Genomic DNA, 26,942 nt, shown 5'->3' on the forward strand with positions numbered 1-26,942 from the left:
CTGACAAGATCTGCATGCTTTCATACTTCATAACATTCTTCCCTTATTGCTACATGACAAAATATGTTTTCCCATGAAAACAGTTTAAAATGGCAGTATCCACCTGGAAATGCTGCTGACTAGGGATAGGGTGAGGACATAAAAGACAGGTCAAACTTCAGAAGTGGGGATTAAAAGCCAGGGTGCCCAGACCCTGAAGTCGTTAAATCATTGGATAAAGGCAACTGTGCATTGAAAAGTTGTCTTTCAATCATTTACTGAGAAGATTTACCTCCTCCCCCCACGTATTTTAAGGAAAGGTGTTTGAATTTCAGGCTAATTCTCATGCAGTGCCATCTCCCTTCAGCCCAGTATGAGGCACCCGATCTCAGAGATGCAGGGTTTAAAATCACATCTTCACTTTGCATCCTCAGTGGTGGCCGTCAGCTAGTTCAGCTCAGACAGCAGCTTATTCTGCACATTAACATTCAACATTTTGGGTAAAACCTTCTCCCAGTGCATTGTGCAAACAATCTGCTTGGGATGCTGTCAATGCTCCTATGTATTCACCCAGTCTTACAAAGTTTAAATCTGATTTGTGGGCTTAGTGCAGATCTGCTTTCCAAGGACTTAAACAGAAGTAGTAAAGTAACCAGCAGCCCTAGGCTAAATATCTTTTCTACACATGTGAAATTTATTAATCAAGCAAGAAACAACCAACCCCAAAACCCCAACATGTTAAAGGAATGGATTAGCATAAAAAAAAAAAAAAAATATATATATATATATATATAGAGAGAGTTCTTAAAATGCCTTGATTCCTGGGGATTAGGTCACTTTTAAGAGGGGTGGAACACGTTTTAATGTTTCCCACCATTGAAGAAGGTATATGCAAGTGAAATATTTGGTAGCTTTCTAAACCATTATGGGTTTGCCGAGTGATCAAAAAAGCACAGAAGATATGAGAGCAAGAGGAAAATGCACAGAATTTTTAGTGCTAAAATGAATTAGCTGGACAAGCGGAAACTGCGATATGATGTTCAACAGCCTAATTTACAGCGTTAGCTATGCTGAAAATCGAGATAATTAGGCAAGCACTCTTACTTCCAGCTCTAACATCATGTATTTGAAAACAGGGGTGGAAGGTGGGTTAGGAGAAGGGCAGACTGGTACAAGAATAGTCTTAAAAGTCCTTATTCACTGCTGTAAAAAATAAGTGGAGAGTGTCAGTACAGCTTTCTAAATCTGAAGCTATTCACATGGAAATACTGAGACTGGAGGAGATGGATAAAGGTGACGTAGAGCTACATTAAGTTTTGCAATTCACCTATTTAAAAGTAGTTGCAACAATAGCAAGCCCTACAGATTACTCTAAATTGCAGATGTTTGAAATATGGATCTGCAGTTTGATTTCACCTTTTATTGCAGAAAGTCTAAGCTCTTTGAGACAGAGTTTTGAGCAGAGATGACAGTGTCTCTATTGTCTCTTCTCACATGGAGTCCAGAGACTTAACCAAGCCGTTATGATTTTCTGCTGTAGATAATAGTTCCAAAATGAGCTCTGAGGTGTCTCTCCATAAGATTTTAATTTAACATTCACAGCATAACCAGAGGATAGAAAACAGCAAATCATGTAAGTAGAAACTCTTGCTAATGCCCCACTTACAGTAACTAAACATTTTTAAAACGCAAAGAAATGACAGAGGACTATTGGAAGCTTTGAAGTACTCTGTTTAATCTTTGCATAGCTAGGGGTGTTTTCTGTGAAATTACAACTCTTGTGACCTGGAATTTATGCCTTCTGCATTTGATCTAGGCAGCCCCAGAGCACTGATGTTTCCAGGGAGAGCAATACTCTTTTAGAAAATATTCTATCCTCGTGAGCTGGATACTGCCTCTTTTAATCACTGTGACATGTTTCAGTAACTGCTGAAACACAACAAGGAAGACATTACTTATCACAAAATATGGCAGAGTCTAGCTAGACAGAAGTATGCTAATTTCTTTTATTAATGGCTAAGAATCCAACAGACACCTATTATCCACTGAATCTCAACCCTGCACATACATTTCCCAGTAAGCCCTAATTAGCCGTTTGAGAATCCACCAGAGAGTAATAGTTTCGTTTAGTTCAGCATAAGCGGCACTGTAGATAAGCTGTCACTGAAAGCTGTGTCACATCTGAAAAGCAGAGAGAAGCCAAAAAGGAACTTACAATGCCTCTATGACTCAGAGCACTTAAGCACTGTGATATGTCTGGTTTTAAATATCTCTTTCTTCTTCTGAAGTATATTTGGACAAACTGTCTGAAACAGAAGAGGAGCAAATACAAGCTACTCCTCAATGATTACATGGAGTACCACCAGCTGCATTCACACTTTGGGCTGCTCCCAGGTACCCGAGAAGCTTACTCCCACCTCCGTCAATGTCAGCAGTAGTCTTGGTTTCAGATTCAAGAGAATAGGAGTTTTACAAGCGGTCCCTACCTTTCCTTTCTCCTCCTCTACACTAGTAGAAGGGAAATACAAGTGAGCTTCCAACTTGTTAGTTTCATGTTTTATAATATTCCTGAATTACTTTCTTTTTTTTGCTACAGACACTCAGAAGCTCTCAGGATGCAGCAATGCCCCCCTCCATGCACATTGTTCAGGTTCTAATAAACAGAAGAGCTCAAGATCTGAGATATCTCCTCCTAATAGCTATGGCAGATAAAGGATTGGAGTCCATGAGGCACAAACCATGAAACAGAGCATAAGTATACATAATTATCATCCTAATCCAGAGCTGAAACAAGAACTCTAAATCAGAGCTAGCCAGTGTATCAAGTACCATCTCTTCACAAGAAACTCATATCAGTTCCCTTCGACATTTAGCATTAATACATTTAATAAAATAACTAGATCTTTACTCACCAAAGTATCTTCATAAGTTATTCTTTGTTTCCCTGGAACCTACTAATCAGCTGTTTTCTCACTGATTCTTTCTAAATTAGAGAAACAAATCCTGTTTTCCCTACCCCCCAGCAAACCTTACAGCTTCTTTCCTGAGAGAACTGATCTTGATGAACATGGCATCCTCCCACCACCATCAGTTGGCCCTCCAGCACCTGCCCCAGCCCAGCAGGCAGAGCCTTTAAATAGGGCTCACAGAGACCCCATGTAAAACGCTGGCAGTGTTGCTGGAGGCTGGGAGTGGTTTTCAGATAGTTGTAGCTTACTAAACAACGAGTTTTACAAGGTTGCATTATTAGTAGATACTATTACATGAAATCAGGTAGAACTCATGTATGCAACAGGGTGATTAGTATAACTATCTGATAATAGAGAAACCTATTAAAATAGAAAAAAAAAAAACACCTCCTAATCTGTTAAGAAAATAAATACTGAAGAGAACGAATGAAAATTTATTAAAAAGATTCAGTGGAGCATGAAGGAATTGAGGTTCCACTTCATCTTAGACCTCCTGGTTCTACTGGAATACTAAAATTCTGTCCCCAAGTTGTTATATTCTTTCTAAGAGCTTTATCTTCTAATTTTAACTGCTGTCTATTTTTACAGGAGATACTGACAGCCAATCTTTTCGGTGCCTGCTGAGCCTGGAGCTGTCTGGAGGAAGGAGGAGGATGATCTATACAATCAGTACAAAGCTAGACTCCTTCTTACTTAAAACTGGCTTTTGCTCTAGAGCCTGTGCCAGCAATAAGCAAGAGCTCAGTTTAACACTAGCGCTAACACTAGATGTTAGGTTCCTTTTTAGCCGGTACAGTAAATGTAAGACCAATGACCTCTTGGTGGCAAGCAACACGCAGGACATAGCTGGTGAGCAGCAAAACCCCAGTGACTAGTGGGCACCAGCTGCCTCTGTGTGCAGTCTCTGCTCTGCAGCACTGTTAGGCATTCACTGGTCATCCCGCAGGGTTTTGTTTGCTGCCAGCAGGCTCTGGCGCGTGTGTCTGTTCGTACAGCTGTTCTCACTGTTTGGGGAACTGAAGTGCTAGCTGGCTCCATTAAACATCAAGCACCCTGTTTTGCTAGTTACTGGAGCCTGCTGGCCTGGTCTGAGCTGCATTCTCGGTGGTACCTTTTTGTCCAAGAACGGCGTGAGTTTCTTCACCTACTCATTGCCAGTCGGCAAGGGCTGAGCCTCCGTTGCCAGAGACCAGCCTTCCTCCAAGGAGGCTTGCTACCACCATACATGCCATCTTTCCTCCCACCATGATCACATGCTTGACACCAGGTGAGACCAGTTATCCCAAACAGCAGTGAGGTTTGTAGATCTTTGGCTTTTCATGGCTGCTTAGCATGACACTAGAGAAGGTCTCCAGGAAGGCGGAGAAATGACAATCTCAGTCAGGGTTGTTGAGGCAGCATTTACTTACAAAAATACAAAAAGACTTTTCCATCTGGTTTCCTTTACCTTGGGAGATGGGCAGAGTTGTGACAACCCATTCCCTGCACATCCAGATTTTGTGATGGTCTTTTTAACAGACCATCCCCACAAACCAGGGCTGATACAATTCTGACTTTCAGGTTTTATCCTTGCACCTGTGCAAGGTGAATTCATAGGGATGTCTTACTCTGGAATACTGGGCTGGGGCATGAGCCTCTTCATGGACTTCAGATTTCTTCCTCACTGTTTTATTACCCCATTTTTTTTTCCAAAGGGGTCTCTTGCTCCTATTGATATTATCTCATCTATTTCCTCTTTCATTAGCCACCTAAAACGGGCAATTTGAAGATACCTTAGCTTCAGACTATGCAGCATGTCTTCTGTTTGCAAATCTTTTCAACTTGTGGAAAAAGCTGCAGGACAGCAGGCTCCTGATGCTGCACAAGCTGGCACGCAGCCTCCCATCCGTATGCCTGTGCACTGTCTGAGCAAGAAGACAAATCAATACTAATTAATGGTCCTCTGGAAAGTAGATGATGTGTTCACAGTGTGCAATGTAGCAAAGAATCCTGTAGGCTATTTTTGCCTTTGATTTATCACACTGTATACACAGGGGTTTATACATGTACCCTGGAACACAGAATCTGTTGCTGGTAAAGGTCACAGCTTTTGTTGAGGTAAAAGAAGCCTACAAACCTGGGAAAAGAGCTGAGGTATTTCACTTCCACGGATGCAGCAGATAAGAGTGACCATTTCAGCTGTCTGGCTGCTAATTTACAGCAGCTCCTGAGGTTTGGAACATACAGAAAAATATTCAAGAGGTCAAGTATTTAGTTTTGTGGAGTACCTACATCAACCTCCCATTGTCTGCAGGAAGGATCTATTTCTGATACTTGGCCTTTCTGTCCAGCAAACAGCTAGAACAAGATAGCTAGAATAAGAGAATTTTATTAATAATTATTAATGTTCTTATTAATAAGAGCAATGTTAAAAATCATAAATGTTGGCTAGTGAAGGTTGCCTCTTACAAGCCACGGCAAAAAGTTCTGGTTTCTTATTCCTGTGCTAAAAGGTTTACGAAAATGCCGAATCAATTGATATTGCATTGGCTTCATGTGCAATTCAGAGGGAAGGTTCACTAGTGGCCAATCACAGGAAAAGGTTTTTTAAAATGTGTCAGGCCTTTTAATTACAGATGGTCACCTAGCAATTTCAGCTTTTGAGAAATGAGTTAGTGCCATTAAGAGAGGCAGCTTCTTCCTTTATTGCAGGCCCTTCCAGCAAGGTTTGTTCTCACAGAACATGAGCAATTTTGTTTAATTGCCCTGTGAGAGTACATGATGTTAGGAAATGGATCATCGCACAGCAGCTCAAATGTATGTTTGAGTGTTGTGCTGCATGAATGTCACATCATTATAAGCATACATCACGCGTTTTGTTCAGAAAACAGTATCCTGGGTTGCAGTGATGATTACCTTCATTATGTAGCACCATAGGAAAACATTCTATGATTCTATGTTCTGCTCATGATTTCCTGTAATCTCGGATCCCTGCAGTTTCTATTTGTACTCCATCTCTTATTTGTGCAGTTAATCGCTCCTGGCAAATGCACATCCTCCTGTTTGGTCCTGTAAGGTTTCATCCAGTGTTTTCATATAATTTCTCCAACTTGCCTAGCTGACTAGTTTCTAGTCTTGTCCTTAACATATTTGCATCTCCTCCTACCTTAATGTTTTCTAGAGCTTTGACAGTATAACTCTCTATTGCATCTACCAGATCATTAATAAAAACATTTTGAGTACAGCCAACTCCATGACAGTTGTCTGAGGAGTCCATTAATTACATTCTTCTGTTTTGACCATGAGTCACTGATAACGGCTACATTTTCATTAGTTCAGCATGTTTGGCCTGTGCCACATGAGAGTTTCATGTAGAACATATTTTTCTACCTTTCGAATGAGAAGGTCTTTAGAGAAGGTATCAAAGTCCATTCTGCATTTTTGGTGGTGTTTATTGTTTTCTCTCTATCCAGACCTGCAACCCATTCATAAAAAGAGACGAGTTTGCTCTGAGAGGATTTGCAGTTGACAAATCCATTTTGACTCTTATTCATTTTCTTTCATCTGTTCACAAAGATTTTGTGCTTTCCAGGGTTTTTCTGGCATTTGAAGGTAAGCTGACTGATAGACAAATCCCCGATTAGTCTTTTCCTTCCATTCTTAGCAACTGAATATATTTGCCCTTTTCCAGCCTTCCAATGCTTATTTACACTCCATGACTTCCCTAAGATAACCCCAAGTGGTTCTGACATTACTTCTGCCATATTCTTTTGCAGTTTCCTGGGATAAAATCCATCAGGCTCAAGCAGTGTGAAAACTCTGGAGTTGTCCAAGCGTGCTGATGCCTCCTTGTGCATTTCTGTGGAGAGATCCTACCGCTCTGCTGCTGCTGCTTGCCTTAGTCAGTCTTTGCACTTGATCTTTTCTCTTAGAAATGCAAAATAAGACACGGAGCACTTTGGCCTTCTTTGCTTTTTGTGCTGATGACTTCCCTTTTCATTTGCTAGAGAATCAATACTTTGCCTGGCTTCTCTCTCTCAATGTATATCTAGAATTGTTTCTTACTACTCTTGATATCACTTGTAAAATCCTATTCTGTACCTTCACTTTAAAAATTTTCCCTCTGCATACTCATACTATTCTTTGATACTTGTCTCAGTAGCCTCATTTAGTCACTACATTCTGCAGGCATCTTCTCTGTGTTTAAGGTGAATGAAGAGCTTGTGACTTTTCCCCATGTTTCCAAATCTCTTGCACCTCTGGTTGGCTCACCCAATTGTTCTTTTAATTCTGGTGTGCTGAGAAGAGAAGGTGTCAATGTCACTGCTCTGCTCAATAAAAAGAACTTAAGCCTGATTCAGACTTCTGCTCTTCTTCACCTTACTCGCTCGCCCATTAAAAATCTTTTCCTTCTTTACTGCATCTTTAATAAAAAATCTAAAAAGCTAAAATGTTTGAATCAAAGGGATTTGTAAGATCTTCACAGTAATTATTCCCTCGTCTTTTCTTCCTTTTGAAGGGAATTTTTAGAAAGAAACTTCCATTTCAGCAATACTGTATAGAAAAGGAAAATAAAATCAAATGTCCTTCAAAAAATATCAAATGGGGAGGATTTTTAGTGTTTCTTTTGTGTGTGGCCTGATCCTGCTCTCTTTAGTAGAAAACAAGACAAACACTCAGCAGGGGGCACGCAAGAACTCGGTTGCATTTCTCTCTCTGGTGCTGGCTTTCACTCACAGCCTTGCTGTGGGAGAGATCCAGGCGCAGCACGCGGTTTGATCCATCATGCCACGATCTGGCAAATATGTACAAACACCCACTGTCCCCTGTGGTGCTTGTAGCTGCCCTTCGGGCCTTGGATGCCCAGCAGCGTTGCGAAAGATGCTCTTCTGAAATGGAAGGTGAAAAGGGAAAGGAGTAAGATACACGGATGGAAAGGGCACATAGGAAAAGACAGAGAGGATCCTGTTCCTCACATTTACTGCTCAGGGTGTCATGAAAGAACTCAACTCCTTTGACTCTGCCTGCCAAGGGAGCAGTGGAAGATCAGGAGGTCCGCCAGTGCTTTGGCAGATACAAAGCTCTACCCCTGCTCCCTCAAGCTTCTTAGTTGAGGACACTGAAGTGGCAGGGTAGGACAGCATGCTCCACTTTTTTTTCTTCGGATTATTTTTAACCCATCAATTTACTTCAGTTTCTTTACCCCATTCTTGTTTTATTACCATATAGGTTTACAGTGCTTACATGGCCACCGATGGTTCCTGGACCAGTGGAGGGCAACCCAGGTGGTACTGTGAGAATGGGCCACCCAGAGGGGTACAGGGGCCTCACTTGGAATTGGTATTAGGAAAATATTAACATGAATTACAGCATGGCAGTAAATGCTTCCTAGAGAGATAATTTACTTTTTCAACCAAGATCTTTTAAAACTTTTCTTTCTATAGACCCCAAAATACAGAACAGAAATACAGAGGCAAACACAAAACAATACAGACAGACGAATGAGCAAGAGGCCAGTTTCATTTTAAGGGCTTGTAAACAGACTCTAGCAAGTCCCTCCGCATGCAGCAGCTTGCAGGACTGTAATATTAGTCATGCTAATACATTTAAAATTAAAGCTAAAATATCATTGACCAAATCCACGACCTGCTTTCCCTCTGGAGGGTTTTTCTGGGTTATCCCAACAATAAGGGCAGTTAAAAAGGGGGTCATAGGCTTATTAACAAATATAGACTCAAAACGTGATGTCGGGACAATTCTGTTAAGTTGTCTCATCATGAGAATCCTTTATGTTTTTCAGGCAGTTGAAGTGGACCTGATAGTCAGATGTTCAAATTTAATTACTCATTTGAGTAATTAAAATGATTAAAGCTGTCTTGACATCCAGTGTTTTGCAATAACACTTTGAGAAGAGCTTTTCTCCTCCTAGTTTTAAACGGAACAAGTGGGTTTCCTTACACATTTCCAGCTTATTAACTATGAGGCCACACATTTTGGCACTTCGGGTATCATAGGTAGGAGATACCTCTTAAAATACCCTAGACTGCAGCTGTCTGCTGTCCTGTCATATAAAACAGTCCTTGCTTCTGCCCTTGAAGTTAACCGTGCCCGGGCAGACAAGCGCGGCGTTTGTCGAGCGATGGGTGCTCTTCCACTGCCACCTTCTGGCCGTGACCAGCGGGACCTGAGCGAGATGGTGATGAAAGAACTTGAAAATATGGTAAAGAAAAGATTCAACTGTCCTTTAATTTCAGCCAGCAAAAAACCCTCACCTTAGATGTCCCACGTTGGTCAGAATTCAAGATGTAATAATGTTGGATAGACCTCTAATTTTATTCGCAGTCTGAGGCTTTAGTTAAAATGTATTACTACGAGCTAGACACCGTGAGCGAACTATGGAAAAGGCTCAAGTCTCCCTGAGTTGTTACAATTGTACAAACTATGATGTTAAGCTGAAAGTGAAGGAAAGGTTTAGGCCCATCAGTGACTGGCTCTCTTTCCTGCCTAAGCAGAGCAGGAACAATTTACACCAACGCAAAAGACCTACTGTTAAAATTGTGATACATTTTCTAATTTTCAGAGCTTTAGGACTGTGCCTGTATTTTAGGGTATTTTTTATTTTTTATTTTTCTATTCCTGTAATTCCCTGTATTGCTTCAGGTGCTCATCAGGGACTTGGTGAAATTTCTAACATGAGAAGGAGGAGGCCTTCTCCCTAGGAAAGCAGACCACAGCTGTGCTGGAACATCGCAGATCCCTGTGCTGTACTCACATGAACCACCTTCATGCACACGCAGATTTAATTGTGCTCTTGTTCTTTTGCAGAGCTCTGTGTGTGCGTCTGCCGGGAAGCAGTCTGAGCAATCAGTCTTCCTTTGTAAGTAAGTCAACTAGGGACAAAAAAATCCTCCAGTGGTACTGGAGTAAGTGACCCAGCAGTGAACACAACAGTGCTGTTCCCATGGCATCATTTGCCAGCCAGCATGCAAAAGGGACTGAGAGCTGGGCATTTTGTCGGAGCTGGTATCCCCACATCTCTGGTATCCCCACATCTCTGGTATCCCCATATCTCTGGTATCCCCGCATCTCTGGTATCCCTGCATGCCAGAAAGTACAGCAACCCCTGCCAGGTCCCATCTTTCCTTTAGCTTGCTGGAGATTGCAGAGACGACCTTCCTTCCTCCTCCTTTTCTGCAAACCTCACTCCATTTGGACCAGAACTGAGCTCTGAAGATCACCTATCTGTTTATGAAACATCATTGTTTTTTCTTTGGCTGGGAAATCTCTGTGTGTACAAGACTGTGAATTGGGTCTGGTTTTTAGAAAAAGCTGGGTTTATTTCATAAACTCAGAGAGATGGAAATAGGCAAGCATTCTTGATTCTGACCATATTTTACTGTTACAGGCATGCAGTATGCTTCATTGATTAAATGGGGAAGCGTATTTTGTGCATAGCCCTCTAGCATTTTGGATACAGAATTAAAATGATCAACCAAGAAAAGCCTGTCTCCAGCAGGTGTCAGTGGAAGCTACAGAATGGAGAAACTCCACCAAAGCCAGGCTTTCTTCACCTCTCACTCCTACAAGGTGCTCCCTGGCCAGGGGAGAGAGTGAATGCTCCATTCTACAAAGAAATGTTATTTTAAGCCAGGTTACTGAATTATTTTTTTTTCTTGCTTGAAGTAGAGCTCAAAAATTTGCCAAGTGGAATGCTGTGACTGCCAGCAGGGGACAGTGATGAAGCAAGTGTGAATTTTTTATTGAAGGGACAGCAGACATATTTAAAAAGTTTGAATTAGTGACCCGATTCACTTGTATTTCTACAGGGAGTTAAGGGTCTCTGACTTTACTCACCAGAGTAGTGCTTTACCCTGTACTGCACAAGCATGCAAAAGAGCAGAGATAAGGTTCTCTCAGTATCCTGACATTTCCTAGCGTTTGAGTGCTTTAGATGTAGCTGATGGCAACTCTAGAGACATGCCGGTATGATGTCTACCTACCTGACATCCTGCATCTCAAAGGCAGGGGATTATCACCTCCCCCAGACTCAGCCTGCTCTTCCCACAAGTCACTGGCTGCTGTCGCCACATCCCCGCCGATGCTGAGCACTAGCATCACTTGCTGCTCACATCACACCTTTCTCCCTGGTGTCTTCTTGATTCCTGGCGGCTGCCTGTGGCGTTGGGTGGTCCCAGAGACACATTCCTTGAGCCAGCAAGGAGCTGGGCCAAGGTACGTACAGCCGTGTCTTGTGCTTTGCTATGCAAACTGATGGCACTAATTGGCCGGTGCGAAAAAACAGTTTGGATACAGGGGTCCCTGTGTGACTGCTCCCTATCAAGATCCTATGAATACAACTGCACAAACACACATTTTAGAATAGGACTAGAATGTGGTTGAATGAAGACGGATGAAGATCAGAGTGGTCTTCCCTGCTTTGGCTCTCACTAGAGCATTAATGAGGACTACTTAAAATCAGAACTACCAAGACAGTTGTGCTGCCCTACCCAGGTAGCTTGGGGGTGACTGGGAAAAAGGAGAGGTCTATGTATCTGATCACAACTGCACAAAGATAATTTTTTTTTTTTTTTAGTGGCTTTCCAAGCAAACAATGATAGGTTTTCAGTAAGGCTGCTAGCAATTCCCTTGCTCTCCCTCTCAAGCACACCATGCAGAATAGTGTTAGCCGACTTCCAGGGGCTGAAATCACCCCCCACAATTTCAGGCAGACTGCTGCTGGTTATCTTTCAAAGTAGGGGCAGTTTTAACGCCACAAATGGCAAGGTCCATTCTCGTCAAAACATTATGAACCTCTCTAAAGCCTTTCTTTGCTCTTCTATTTTACTGGTGACACAGAGTGGCAGCATAACATAACAGAGGTTTAAGAACACACTATTGTACAGTATAACTTCTTCATTATCAATACAATATTCACAAGACAAGAATACTTAGTTGTCATATGTATGAAAACAGGAAAAATATTACCCCTGCCTCGTAAAGGACCTTGTAACTGGTCTGGGACTCTTGTGCTTGGCCTGAGCTGCCACATGTGTACCCTGCATGCTTGCAAAAGCCTTACCGAGGGCTGCTGCACAGGCACATGCCTGAGTAAGAAACATGTAATGGGTTTAAACTTTAGTAAAAATTAATATTTAGGAGAACTTGTTGCAAGATGTGAACATGTTTCCTTAGATATTTATTTCCACTAACACGTAAATGCATTACAGACTCCTCAAGCATTCATGGCCCTGCAGAGTAGCTTCCAGTGGGGATTTTGCTGGCAGTCCCCAAGCTCTCAGAGAAAAGCATGTGCCAGCATGGGTAGGTTGTGAAGAAGGGCACGTAGGAGAAACTTTACAAGGTCATTTGCAAGGTAATGGCTACTTTTTCTGTTTTGCAGTGTATAAGAACTAAATAGTCTCATCTTCTTGATAACGAGTAACATATACTGTCCTTGCACTCTGTGATGTTCTCTGAACACTCAGTTGCCTGTGTGCATGCATACGCAATCACACACTGTTAATACAAAATTTTCTGTTGAGATCCCCCCAAAAAATTAGGCTCCGGTGACTGAAAGCAATGGCGACGAACAATGGCTGAACAGACCTATAACGACCAGCTATAGCATGGTGCAGAGCTGGAACTTCATGAGCTTTGGTTTAGCTGGAGGCAGCATTTCTAAAAATCTATGGCTCAGCTTCTCGACATTACTGAAATACCCAGCTCCTAGGCACCAGATTAAATTTGCACTGGATTCCAGCAGAGGCTGGGTTTCTGAATACTTTCTGAGTATTTCTGCCTGAATTTCATAACACTGCTGGATGTATTTATTGCTACACAGCTCTGATACTCTGGCTCACTGGATCCAACAAGTGCAAGTTGCTAGAAAGCATTAGCTGACTGACTTAAGAGTTGTAGGTTAATCACCCTTTTGAAAAAAATAGATAATTAAATGCTCATTTGAGGAAGTAGGAGATGAGGAAATATCATTGTCATCTTTCAAAGGACAAAAAGAGCTTCATATTCTCTAATTTCCATACTGAGAACCTTCCACTGTGTTTTTAAAGCATTTATTAAGAGATACCTCACTTGTGAAGAGCTACCCTCACCTGGGGAGAAATGTTGAAAATGGCAGCAGTAGCATTCCTACGAGACAATTCAAATAACAGGTACCGCTCAAAATAAGTATGTGGTGATTTAAACCACTGATGTGGTGTATTTCCCCAGAAGATTTTATTAAAAGAAGTTCCTACCCCATATCACTTGAAGATCATGATGCTTCAATGCCACTTCAAAGGAACATTTTAACTTTGTTGAATATTAACAAGGGGTGAACCCACCTATCTTGTGTGAATAAAACATTTTGTGTGATGTTTTATTAACAAGTTCATCAACACACATTTGCAAATCTTTTCATGATCCTCTATCAATTAATCCATTTACCTATTCAGAAAAGCAAATTTATTAAAACATGCGTCCATTATTGAATAACGACACTAAAAGTCTTTAAAGACACTTGGACTAATACACAAAATCAGTTTCTATTAACATCAAGTATTGCAAAATAATAATAAAAAAGACTTAATATCCATTATCTTAATTTACAATTCTCTAGCAAGAGAATCTCATGTTCATTTATTCCTAGATCTATAATTAAAAGCTCTGTCATAAATTCCCAGCATCTTCATTTCTATTGTATTTTATTCATTATGTCACGTCAGAATTCAGAGGAAGAAATCATAGATGATTCTTGATGTATTATGCAAACTTTTTTTGAAGTAGATTCAATGAAGGTTACAAAATCTATCTTTAAGAAAGATTCAACAAAGTATACGAGGAAATAATTTAGAGTTGCCTGTAAATAAGAACCATGCTTACTCACGTGCAGGAAATTACCGAAATCTCTTGCTGTCACCAGTTTCCATAAAACTGAGGAGCTGGTCTGTTGGCGTTTTGCATCTAACATCGCCTCTGCATATCCAGTGCCAGCCTTTACTTTTCAAACAAGAAGGCTTGTTTGTTAAAAATGGCAATGCGCCACTTCCAAGGTACTGGGGATTTCTTATAGGCTCCTTTCCAGTGATAAAAGGGATGGCTTTTTGGGTGACAAATGCAAGGAGAGCAGCTGTGGTTTTGGTGACCAAGGGCTGGTCAGCAAAGGGCTACTCCTTTCTTCAGGAGGGTTTCACACGAGAGGTCCTACACCTGCAAACACTGGATTGTGTTACCAGGGCTTCTGGGCCTGAACTAAGGCGCTTGGACACCTCCACGGTGCCAACACGCTGGGGAGCCTTGAAAGCTGAAAACTTGACAACATTTTATATACCAGAGCTTTGCAGACACCGCAAGCAGGGAAGCAATTCTGTAACAGCAGTCGTGTGAATCACTTACTAAAGGCAATATCATGAGCTTGAGAAAAGCTTTTCCCAACACTATACTTACAAATGTCTCAGCCTCGAGGGAATGGGGGCGAACATGACTTATGCAGGGAGGAACTTTGGAGGTGTGCTGTGTGTTCAGCTGAGGATACCATAGCAGCCAACGTTGAACAAATATGTTATACCAGAGGCAGCCACCCGTTTGGAGCTGCTTACCAAAATTTGCATGTGGCCAAGAGGCACAAAGCATGTGCTTCAGGGACAGACGGCAACGGGAGACTGTAGGACACTTTGCAGGTGGGACAGGAGAGTTATATACCCAGGCTCTCCACACTGTGACGTGGGCTGGAGCTGGGTTAGTGGGTGGCTGGATCTGAGATGTGTGATGGCGTCAGCCCCAGCAGTTCCCACTTTGTGCCCCCAGCCAGCCATTTGGGTCAGCTGGTGGCTGTGGTGTTGGCCATCTGACACAGCCTTGACCCGGGGAACCACACCAGAACTGCTCACAACCAAAACCTGCAAGCTGGCACCCCAGCAGTGAGGAGAGAAAATAGACACAGGAAAAATCCCAGCTACTGGAGGCAGTTTATTCTGAGGTTGTACCACTTTGGGTTATGAATGTCACATCACAAAGTGATCTCCTGCTCTCATTTTCTAGCATTCAGTTCTGCTCCCATCTACCTCCGTGAGGTAATCAAGCCACGTTGTGAGAATAAAATCCAGCAAGGCACTGTGTGTATCCACATGTTTAGGGGAAACTATTTCTTTTTTTTTTTTTTTAAAACATGTGACGCTGATTATCTGCAGATACTTGATGTGCTTGTGATTTCAATCAGCATTTTGTTCATTCATTGCCTCTTGGTTTATTGATTTATAAGCCCTTTAGAATGATATGATTAGTGCTAGCATTTTATTCTCAGTGGGGGTAAAATGGTATTTCATTATTAGTGTGTTAGAAGCTATTTCAAACTGACAGTTTGTTTTGAACCTGGGCAAGAGAAGTGACATTTATATTTGGAAGTGGAAGATTGACATAGAAATTATTCTGAAACATAATTACAGTAAAGGCAAACGCAGAAGAAGAGAGAAATTCCAGCTAGAGTTTCTGGGGGCTCCTCTGCCGCCGGTAACTGGCTCCTGCTCTTTTCTCAGCTCAGCGTAATGAGACATAGCGCTGGTCCCCGTAGGCATTTCTGGTAGATGCAGGATCAAGGTTTTTACCCATTAAGGCAACTCAGCACAGGGCTGTGAGTGAGGATATAAGGCAAATGCTTGTTCTGTAGCCCGTTCTGGCTATCCCAGACAGCTGCAGTGCTCCGGCAACGCCCTGCGCTGGAAAAACTGAGGAGAGTTTTTCAGTGAAGCAGCTGATGTCCCGGGGGAATTTATGCACCTTGGCATTTAGGCTGATTGAGGTCAGTATGTGCCAGGGTACCTGGTGCCCGTCTGCTCCAGCGGTGCGGGGGGATGCGGACCTCGCTGCATCCCGGCCAGCCCTCCCTCGCGGCTCTGCACCTCCTGTGCCAGCTCCAGGCACCCTGAGTGCCCAGAGCTCAGCTTGGGATTTTCCAGGAGCTGGGCTGACTTTGTGTGCACTCTGGGGTTCTCAATACAAGCTCTTCCCATTTTTCCCAAGCTAAACATTTATTTTACATTACAAAGGCATCTTTTCTTGCCAGTGTCCATTCTCCCATAGTATCAGAGGACTCAAGAAGATTTTACAGACCGAGTTGCTGGACTTTAAAAATAGATTGTAGCAGGGTTTTTTTTTCCAAAGGATTTTGATTTTAGGGACTGAGTCTCCATTACTGAGGTCTAAAGGAACTTTTCCATTGATGTGAGTAGAGGCAGAGGCCAGGGCTGTGCTGAAGTGCTGGGAGTTTCCATCTTGGCACTATAGCTCATGAGATGGAGACACTCTGCAAGTTTCATACAGGAGTTACGTACAACCTATTAGGCACGGTATAAGGAATACATAGACCCAGAGAGCAGCAATGACTCCACATACCAGATGAAAACAGTTGCCAAACATGACCTTATTTGTTGCCATCTTCTCTGGAGTAGAATGAGAATGAATACAAATTTGCCACTATTGCATTTTTTGTGTTGGGTAATTTTTACAGTTATTTCTCTGAAGGTACATAGAATCTATTATAATGTAGTTTTTAATATTTAATATGTTGTAAGTAGATTAAATAAATAAAATGTAGGGACTCAAAATTCTTTTACTTAAATGCATAGGCTTTTTTGTGTAAGACTGAGAGCCTTAAACTATGCCAGTGAATATGCATTTCTGCTTGAACTTACTTGAAACTGCAGTATTATTAAATTCTTAGGATGAAATCCTAGCCTTACTGAAGTCAACCAGAGCGCTGCCTCTCATTCCAGCAGGACTGAGATTTCAGATTTCTGCAGGGTGCACTATTACTTTATCCCTCCTGAGCCGCTGTGTTCTGGTGGCCGATCTCATTACATTGCACTGTTTCATATTCCTTTCTAATGAATGAAGTAAAAATGTATATCCATTATCCATACACACGCCCTTCATAATAAAGGAAGGCAGGAAAAAACAATTATTAAAAATAAATGTCCAGTTCTATTTGAATAACACGGAGAAGGCAGCTCAATGACTAGACATATGGAAAAACATGAATATATTTGAGACTAGAATTATTCACCTCCAGATGAAGAAGAGTTGAAGGAAGCAGTATGCAATTAGATACAATTATGAAAGATATACAGGAAATTAGAGCTGTTCGTAGACATTTTTGCAGTTAACATTTGTCTTTCATTGGAGGAAAAACCTTTAACTGGAAATAACCACCAGAATTTTGCCTTGTCAAGCAAAATGCTGATTTCTTTTTTATTGGAGGGGAAACAAAAAAAAACCTCCCTAAAGTGTTTTTGGAGGGTGAAATATTCAAAGACTGAAAAGTGTTTCTTGTTTCAATGAGAAAAATCAAAATTTCCATTAATAAGTTCCTGGATGAAACAGTAGAACTTGTCTTTATCCTGACGATGACATCTGTTTGCAATAACACTCCAGGCCAGTAAACGATGTTATTTTAACTAATCTATTGGCGTCGCGATGAAAGTGACAGTAAAATGTTGATATGGAAGCTAATTTCTGTGTTTGGCCTTGAGATCCATCTTTACAGACACAGAGTGAGTGCAGAAACTATTTTTGGCAACGTCATAGCAATCCAGATTTAATTCTGACACTTCGCTGCCTTCCTGAAATCCAAGGAAGACATATGGCTGCGTTTTCTGCATATGTTTGTGAAGTGCCATTGAAAACATTTGCATCAGCAGTGAATTTGGAGATAGAAATGTGACAAGAAGGTGCATAGGAGGAGGCGGGGGGACCAAAAGCTTGGGTTATGAAGAAAAAAAGAATGGCAACTCTTCAACGTATAATGTGCTTACTGAAAGCTGGGAATAAGATGTCATTCTGAATGTGTTTCTGTGAACTTTTAACTTTGTTTAGTGCTTCTATGTTGTTCAGACCCATGATTTATATGGAATTATGCATGCGCGTGGCATGCAAGGAACGAGAAGATGGCTCTGCCGGATTCCCAGGGGAGCCCCTGCCAAAGGCATTTGCAGTCCTTGCCATGGGTGTGCTTCCAGCAGCCCTTTAGAAGAACAACTGACTTAAGCGTTTGTGAGTTATCAGTTAATTTAATACTATTTAGGCTGGCCACAGCCTCCTCATCATTTTTTGGAAGCTAGAAATGTTTATTTAAGCAAAAATAGCTCTGCAGACTTTGCTTGCAGTCGTTTAGCTTAATACACCACCATCTTATTGTCTTCTGCCAGAAGCAGAGCTTTATAGTTACTCGCAGTGCGCTGAAGTTGCAGACTCCCTAAAAAAAAAAATTAAAAAAAATAATAGTGCTCTTCATCTGCTGAGATAATTGCGTGTTAGTCTCCTGCAGCAGCAACCCGGCCAAGTGGATGCAGACATGCCTGCGTTGTCTGCTCAGGGCAGTCCAAGGGCCCAGACGAATCGCGGTGCACATTGCGAGACCGCGAGGCATGGCACCCGGCGGAGCCGGCGCACACGCGTCGGCGCGGGCAGGCCCCTGCGTGTTCAGGCACACATGGCCCGGGAGCCTGCTGCCAGACGCGCTCGCGGAGGCTGTCTGCAGCCTGCCCACAAGGCAGCCATGTGGGTGGAAGGCAGGCGAGCGGCGGAGCAAACTGGCTTATGGCTGTTTCGTTTTGGAGACCACTTTTTCCAAGTGTCCTAAACACGGGCCTTAATCATCAGCACTTCGGAAGCACTCATCATTCTTGTATCCAGGCAAGGAGCCTTGTTATTACCCTTTGAGAGATACCACATTCCCTCATTTCCTATGGAAGGGGGCCTGCCAGCATTATCAATACCGGCACCACTCGGTTTCTTTCAGATTAAAAATGTCCCCAGGGAAGAGCTGCGTTCATCTTTGGTGGGGTCTCGACACAGTCACGAGAATTAACTCTTGCACTGGGCCACCGATGGCTACCTCCAGGGAACGCATTAGTGGTCACCTTCACTGAACGCACTGCTTTGCCTTTGCCAAGAGGAGAAAATACTCCGTGCCTGAATTGAGAAAGCCTCCATCTCAGGCTTCTTGTTGCTGAAATGGTGGCAGAAGAGGTTACTGTCCTTCACCGACTGCCCTGAACCGTCCTCTGCATGGAGGTGGATTGCAGTGACTATAGTCCTTGGTGTGGTGGCTGGCCCTGGGTGGTACAAGCCTGGCTTGGAACAAAGGGAAATGCAAAATGCTGTCTGCAAGGCCTTCAGTGCACGACTGCCCACACCCTGACCTGCTCTGATCTGCAGCTCCCAGCAATGGAGAGTGCAGGAAGAACCGAAGGAAAAGCTGTGTTTTCAGCAGGATTTAAATTTGCCTCCTGTATTTCAGAGAGTTATGAGATGCATGTACCATAATTACGTATACTCTTTAGAGGGGTCCATAAACGCTACACACCGTGGCTGTTTGCAGAGGGAGACCAAGGGATGTTGCAGACGAGCTCGTGTATGAAAAGGCCAGTCATTGAGGGTGAAGAAAATACTGTATAGCTGTGATATCACAAGTTATATAATATCATGGCCAAATCTCTGCAGCTGGATATCATCAAATCAAAATTAGAAACTCATTGGAAGCAAAGGACAGTCTTTGCACAGATTGCCTATAAATCTGCAATAACTAGTTCTCCCTGGGCGAAACATCAAAAACATTTTTTAGTGTCTCATTAGTAAGAAAATTTATTGCTCAACTATTGAACTATGTCGATTTTTGAAAACATTGTGTGAATAATTCCAGAAAGCATGTGTTTGATTTGTATTCGTTTTGTGCCGCTGGATAGAAAAAGTGGCTTTTCCCCTATGATGAAATGACACTAATCATGAAATTAAAAGGTGAAGCATGTCTACAGTTTCAGAACAAGGTGAATTTTTATAAATATGCTAATGCCCTCCCTTTCCCATAAGTCAAACTAACATTAAGGAGTTCATACCCCAGCTGAGCTTAAAAAAAAAAAAATAAATAGAAGACCCAATTACAGTTCTGTAGAGGGGAAAAGAACTCCTCCCAGCCCTTATTATTTTTTTCTTTGTGCTGCAGTGTGCTTCCCAGCTGTGTTTGTTGGCCAGTTTTGTGGCTCAAATAGCCTGAAAAAAAAAAAAGATTGAGAAACAGGGGAGAAGTTTAAATCAAACTCAGCGTTGTCTGCATAGGATGGATGGAAAGAGTTTACAAGTACCTGTTAGGCGGTGCGGATTTATTGACAGTAATGTGCATGCATGAGTTGGGTTAACACCGCTAAGTGCAGGCAGAGTGCTCTCTTTTCTCACATTTTAGCAATAGGGAGGGCAGAATAAATGGCTCCAGGGAGATTCACTAGCATGGGCCCGTGTGTGCAAAATTCCTTTAAACGCTTGGGCGCTGAGGGAGGTGGTCCTGCACCCAGGAATCTCCCTCAGCTTCAGTGGGACTGCACAGGTGGGTATGGGTGAGCAAATAACATAAAGGCACCATTACCTTGCGGTGGAGCAGCTTTTGGGGCGAGTCTCTGGACCATCCAGAGGCTCAGCGGGCGTTCAGCCTTGGGTTCAGCTGGTGAGCGAAGAGGGGGACGGGCAAGTTGTGCAATTAAACCCCCCTGCCTTTGGAAACGTTGTTTTCAAACAACCGGTTGGTTGCTTGGTTTTAGCAGGGTTAGCAGGGTTTAGCTTGGTTAGCAGGGTTTCTTCGGTGCCTTTGCTTGGGCCCCGCACTCCGTAAATGCAAATTAACAACTGGGTCTTGTATCAAGCAATTTATACTGCGGGAAAAAGAAAGAGAAAAGAAGAAACTGAGTCGGAGAGGCCAAGTGGTCTGGTCAGGGTTACTCACACCTCAGCGGCAGAGTCAGAAATAAACAGGCTGGGGAATCACAACCCGATGCCCACCAGACTGTGGAAAATACAACTAAATTCCCAGCTGTCTCTGCAAAGCGTTTTTTTTTTTTTTTTCAGAATTGAAAAATAAAATAACTGCATCTATGTAGCATTTGCAGTATATAATTCCTTCTCATGAAACAGTTTCAGCATCATCCAGTCAGGGAACTGGGGAAACCACAAAAAAAATAGGCATCACTGTTGTAAAGCCCCATTCAAATCTGTGAGGAGCAATTTCCAAGCCCTGCCCTGTAAACGCTTGTACCAGCGTCACCTAATGAAGGACTAGCGGGGCAAGCTGAGCCCTTCCTAAAGAGGCGTTCGAGGCCAGCGGCACGGCTGTCCTGGCTCCGCTGCCGGCATGCCCCGTCCCGGCTGGTGGAGGGCCTGCGGTGCAGGCAGGCTTCCTCCCACCCTCAGGTGTTACCACCTTAAGCACAAGCAATCCTTACACCGCAGATGTTTCTCAGCCAAGACTTCCCACTCGGCGCTGTTGTTTTGAACGAGGGGTGCCCTCCCCAGCTCCAGGGAATGCGGGGGAGAGGGTCCCTCCCGGAGGAGGTGAGCCTCTGGCTCCAGCAAACCTCCCCGGAGCACCTCTCTGGCTTGCCTACAAAGGCCTCCGAGCTGGGCTCCAGAGGATACCAGCAGCGCTCCCCCACTTTCTTCCAGCTGTGCTGGGAAATCTCTTTCCCGAACATTCATGGGAAATGAGAAAACACAGGCACGGCCCCGGCCTTCACTGGAATGAAAGTGAGCCCCCCCCGCGACCCCGCTTTCCCACGCCAGGCTCCTTGAGCCCAGCTTTACGGGTGAGAAGGATCAAAGGGCTCCAACTGCTCCCATATGGTAAATGGTCCTATACGTTGTGTATAATTACACACAAGCATCCCCACATCCATGTTCGGTCTCTATTAAAGATCGCTGGGTGACAGCCAGAGCTGTTTTCCCAAGGCAAGAACGTCTCCAGACGTCACGGCAGTGGCATCACTCACTCTCACACGCACATCCCGGCAGCCACGGGGCCAGGACACCCGCTCGGCCGTGGCACGGGATCCCCTCCGCTGCCCACCGTCCTGCCCCGCAGAGCCGGGACGCGGCAATGCCGGCGGGCAGTGGAGACCTTGCTTCGGCCACCAGCTGGGAGAGGTATTTTTCAGCCACAGGGTGGCATCTGATGGATGCGTTTGTGGAAAGTTAACACTGCTCAGGTGAATTCGAAGCTGGCCTTTTTAAAAATTAATTTCACTTTGTTAATACAACTCCCCAAAGGGGATGTTTGCTTTTTATTAAGACCATACAGAAAAAGGAAGAAAATCAGCCCTTCAGTCACTTATTTTAGGCTGTTACGATCCTTTTTTAAAGTGGAAACCTGTGCAATGGATGCATGGGTGCACGTGGCAGCCCTCAGGGCAGGGCTCTCGCCCCTCTTGAGTGTTGGTGCAGCACTGGTTGCAGCAGAAACATCATCCGCAGCTGGAGGCTCTGGGAAAAGGAGTGCCAGGCCATGAGAAAGAGCAGATCTCTTTTAAAGACCGAACTCACTTCTCTGGACCGCAATCCTGCCTCACCAGCCCTGCAGCACGCCGGCAGAAACAACAGCCTTTTCCACCCTCCACTTCCCTTTAGCAAAAAGACCACAAAACCCAGCCAGGCACTGGGGTTAACTGGGGATGGGGAAGACCTCTCACGGTTTGAATCCGATGGGCTTTGGTCGGGCCGGGGAGCCGGGCAGTGGGGGACCGCGGCAGGGAGCAGGGCGGTGGGGACCCGAGCAGGCAGCTCCTTCCAGCCCAGCTGCAGTGAGAGCCCATGGGGATCCAGGTAGAAGGAGGCAGCTGTTTTCTGGCACTGATGTGGAGAGAAATTGAGGGAGAAATCCATGAAAGGGAGGAGTGAAGGAGGTCTAAGACTGAAACTCGTTAAATTTTTTTTCCTTGTGTACAAACAAGAGAATTTGAAACAACTTGGAGATCCAGAGGGAAGCATCCCTTAGTGCCATAAATTATGTGAGCCTAAGCTGGAAGGGGCAGGAAATCCCAGTTCCCATTTTCAGCCTTCCAGCGAGGCTGCGCGATGGCCCCCAGAGGCGTGGGACAGTGCAGGGTCCGTGGTTCAGCCTGGCCACCCACCACCTCTGGATTTCTCCCTGCTGTTTCCCGGGTCAGCACTTACTAAATATAAGAAGAAAGCTTATTTTAGCAGAGCCATCTTACCTGGGCAGGTCTGTCTTGCCACAGAAGGACACGGCCTGCCATCTTTCCAAACCTGCCAAGTTGCCATCCTTGATCATCCTTCTGGGCTGGAAACGGAGAAGTTCCATCACTAAAGCTGTAAGCGCCCAGCTCAGCCTGACGACATTTCAGGCAGAGCTTTGTGGCTGTCACTGCTGGACGTGTTTCTTGTTAACGTGCACCATTGCAAAAGTGGCACTGGAGAGTCCTAGGGTAAACTAGTTTCTGAGATGAAGCTCAGAGGTTGACAGAAGGATTCACCTGAATGTCCAGGCTGATATGACAGCCTCCTTTTCATAAACACAACCATTATGAAACTTGGGTGTTGGGGTTTTTTTAACTAAAGAAATTCCCCCCTCCTGTCCCTTCCAGCTATTGTTACCTTGCGTCACCTCCTGCAGAAGCTGGTAGCTTGTTGGGGATTTTTCTTCAAGGAAATGTTTTCAAACAGAAAATACACTGACAAAAGAAAGTTTGTGTTTTGTGGTGGTCTGCCCAGCTAAGAAGAAAAAGCAACCAGGCTTTTCATCAGGAAGATTCCTCTGGTTCTCAAAGGGGGACCCTGGGGCCATGACTACCTCAAGGACTGGGTTGCTCACCCGTTTCTGTGAAGGGCTTTCTTCAGGTCCCCTTGATTCTCTACAGGGCAGCCAGGAAGGGACATTTTCCTTCTTTGCTCCCTACTTTCCCCTATTGTCTGTTTGTCAGCCGCTGAGGTTTGGAGTGACAGTGCTGAATGGCAATGTTGATACCTGGTTTGTGTCCAAGCAGTGTTTTTTTCAAGTAATTTAGTTTGGGAAGTAAAAAGCCTGCGTTGCCGTGCTTTTTCAGGGACTGGTGGGTTAGGTTACCTCCTGAGTTAGAGAGGTTACCTGTTTGGATTTTTTTTCCCCAACTCTAGACCTGTGATAGCCTGGGAAAAAATTTGCCTTTATAGAAGAACCCTTTAAAAACAACCGTGGGCGCTCCCACCTTTCTCTGCTCAGGAGCCCAAGGGCAGACTTAATTAAAAGTTCCTTCAAAATATCCTCCCTACTGCTCTAAGCTACTGTGTTTCAAAACTCTGGTGCTGTGCCAAAGTGGGAGCAGGCATATATTAAACTGACAGGTACAAAAGAGATTGTTATTCCTTGTGCTCCCTTCTCCTCTGATCCTTCTGCACTGAAGTCCCAATGTAAACATTACTGAAAATAAAGAATAATAGCTCCTCTTCTCCTCTGCCCATCTAATGAACACGTTATGGCTAATCGTTTGCCTTTTGCAAGCAGCCTCCTTGGGCACAGGTTCCCACTCCCTGTCGAGATTCAGCCCCGAAGTCTCGGGAATGTTTTCCTGGAAACAGCAGCTTGGTCACACCATGTCTCTGCTGGCCGTGTGTCCCGTGGAAGGCTGCCATGCTGCCTGCGCAAGGAAAATCAGGCTAGAGCACCTTAATATCCACCAGCTTCTTGTTAGTAGCTGAGATAATCAAATCCTTCTTGTTACTGAGATAGATACTTTGAATTTTCCAAGTGCATCTATAGACACTGGCCTTTCTGCTAACAGCACGTCCCAGGCACCACTGACCGCGGCCTCCGTGGCAGCCAGCAATGGGAGCCAATATTGGGTTGAGAGACAATGATTTCAGCGAGAGAGGGGGAATCATCACTTTTCCAGCCTATGACAGAATGCTAATGACAGCCATCGCTAGGCAGTAGGAAGAGATAAACATCCTTCCCTGAAGACTGAAGAGAGCGAAGGAGCATGAGTTGGAGCACATTAAGTTAATCTAACAGCTTGGCATGGACTAGCTTCCCATTTTCACAGTAAGTGGGAGCCTTATTCTGTCAATGTGCTGAGGATTTCATTTCTAGAGATTTATAGCCACAGGTTCTGGAGTGCTCTGTAATTACATGAGTTTACACTTGCAGGGACAAAGGCTGAGTAAATATTTTATTAGGCAATTTTTTATCTTATTGAAACTGAATACACATGTGATAATTTGCCTGGTGAATGGGGGAAGGATAGTGAAATAAATAAGATAGTTTACACAGAGCCTTGTTTGTGGGCTGCATGCAGAATCAGCGCCACATGCTCCCAGCACAGGTACAGCAAGTGGCACCCACAGCCAGCACGGCAGCCCGGGTGCAGCCACGCAGATGGGGCCACTGCTGGGGGTGAAATGTGCCCACGCCAGGGGACAAAAGGGACATGGAGACATCGTCCTGGGACTGATGAATTTGTTTGGCCTGGTGGGTACCTGCCACCCACGCCAATACAGGCTAAAAGCACCAGGAGCCCTTCTGTATGGACTAGTTGGTCTTCAGCTGTTTTCTGATCTTAACTCCACGTGTTTTGCTCAAATTCCTCCCTGTTAGTAGTAGTAAGGAGTCTCCAGGACCACTCACAGGACACAGAGCAGTGAGGGTCCCCAAGGGGTGCCGGTGTTGCCGATACGCAGCTCTCCATCACACCCTCCCATTCATTGTGACAGAAATAACAAATAATATAGGCCACAGCTTTTAAGTAGGACCACCTGTTACTGCAAATTTTTCGAGGTTTCTCTGCTGTGGGATCATCCAGCTAGTGGAGCAGATGTGAACCGAACTCACATGGGGAGTGCTGTACAGTCATCTGTGGCACTGATTCACAAGTGCAGCAGAGTCATGTCACTGCAGTGGAGAAAGTGTGGCAAAAATTGAGGCTCATATCCAACAGCAGACCAGCAAGGCTGCTCTGAAGTTGGCTCTCACAAAGAAAAGAGTGTGATGAAAGAGGGAGATTTTACAAGAGAAACACTTAATTTTGTGGAAGTTGTTGAAATTAAATGGTTGTCATTGTCAGTTAGGTAAGTGGCCCTGGGAGGCAGAAATGGATGGGGCCAGCTGGGCTTGCTGCTCTTGTCCTGGGCTGCCCAATGCTGCAACCCAGGGGTGGCGGATGATTTTTTCACGCCGTCATTTTTGGCTCTCTGAGAGCAGGTCCCAACCCCATGGCTCTGCTGGCAATGAAACCATGCTCACGCTGCCACCATACAGCCAGGGAGACCTTGGCATCGGCTCCTCGGGGTTGTGTGCGCTCAGATGCAAACCCCAGGGTCTGCTTTGCTCCCCCAGCCCCAGTTTGTCAGTAGTGACATGGCAGAAATTTGTGCTATTCCTCACTGGGCTTCTCAGGAGACTGGAGTCGTGACGCTGGCTTACAGTGCCAGTGGGGAAGAGAGGATTCCCACTTCAGCTGGGCATGAGGCCCTCCTCAGACCCCTGAAGAACAGCAATGTGTTGAGATGCCCTTTCCTCTTAGCCAGGGGATTCTTACATCAAAAGCAGCTGCAGTCACATGGAGAGATTACCATGGGAGTCCTCAGCCTTCTCCTGGCTGTTTTCATCACTGGTTGGCCTTGCTTCCTTCAAAGAGCAGGACAGAGCTGCCTCCTCTTACAAAAGCCACCCCAGCCCGAGAGTTAGCGTGATGCCTCCTGGATACGGCCCCTCTTGAGGGCCAGCTGCTTTGCTGTTTGGTTTATTGGGATGATGCAGGGCTGGCTGTTCACAGCAAAATGACGGCCTGCTAGTCGAACTTCGTGACTTATCCAACCTCCACTTGCAGCCATGGGATCAAGCCTCATGCAATGTTATGGATGTGATCCAAGTCCCACTGCAGCCAACAGCCAGCTGCTGTTTTCATTTACTCTGTATTTACATGAATGTAGCATGGGCAGAATGTAGCCCGCTTGGGAAGATGCCCATTGATTTTAAGACAACTTACAATGAAGAGTGAAATTCCTGCAGCTCAGCTTGCCAATGCACAGGCAATAAACGGTTAGATATAGCAGTTGTATGTGAAACTTTGAAATTAAGATCTCAGTGAAAAAGCATCAGTATAACATTTTTTTAGCAGCAAGACATTTAATAAATATCTTCGTAGGCACATGTATAACAGATAAAAAACAAAGCTTCCTATAGCATTTCAGAGATTCATATTATTCTATTCA

This window comes from Platalea leucorodia (assembly GCF_965183815.1).
Source record: "Platalea leucorodia genome assembly, chromosome: 4".
Lineage (NCBI taxonomy): Eukaryota > Metazoa > Chordata > Aves > Pelecaniformes > Threskiornithidae > Platalea > Platalea leucorodia.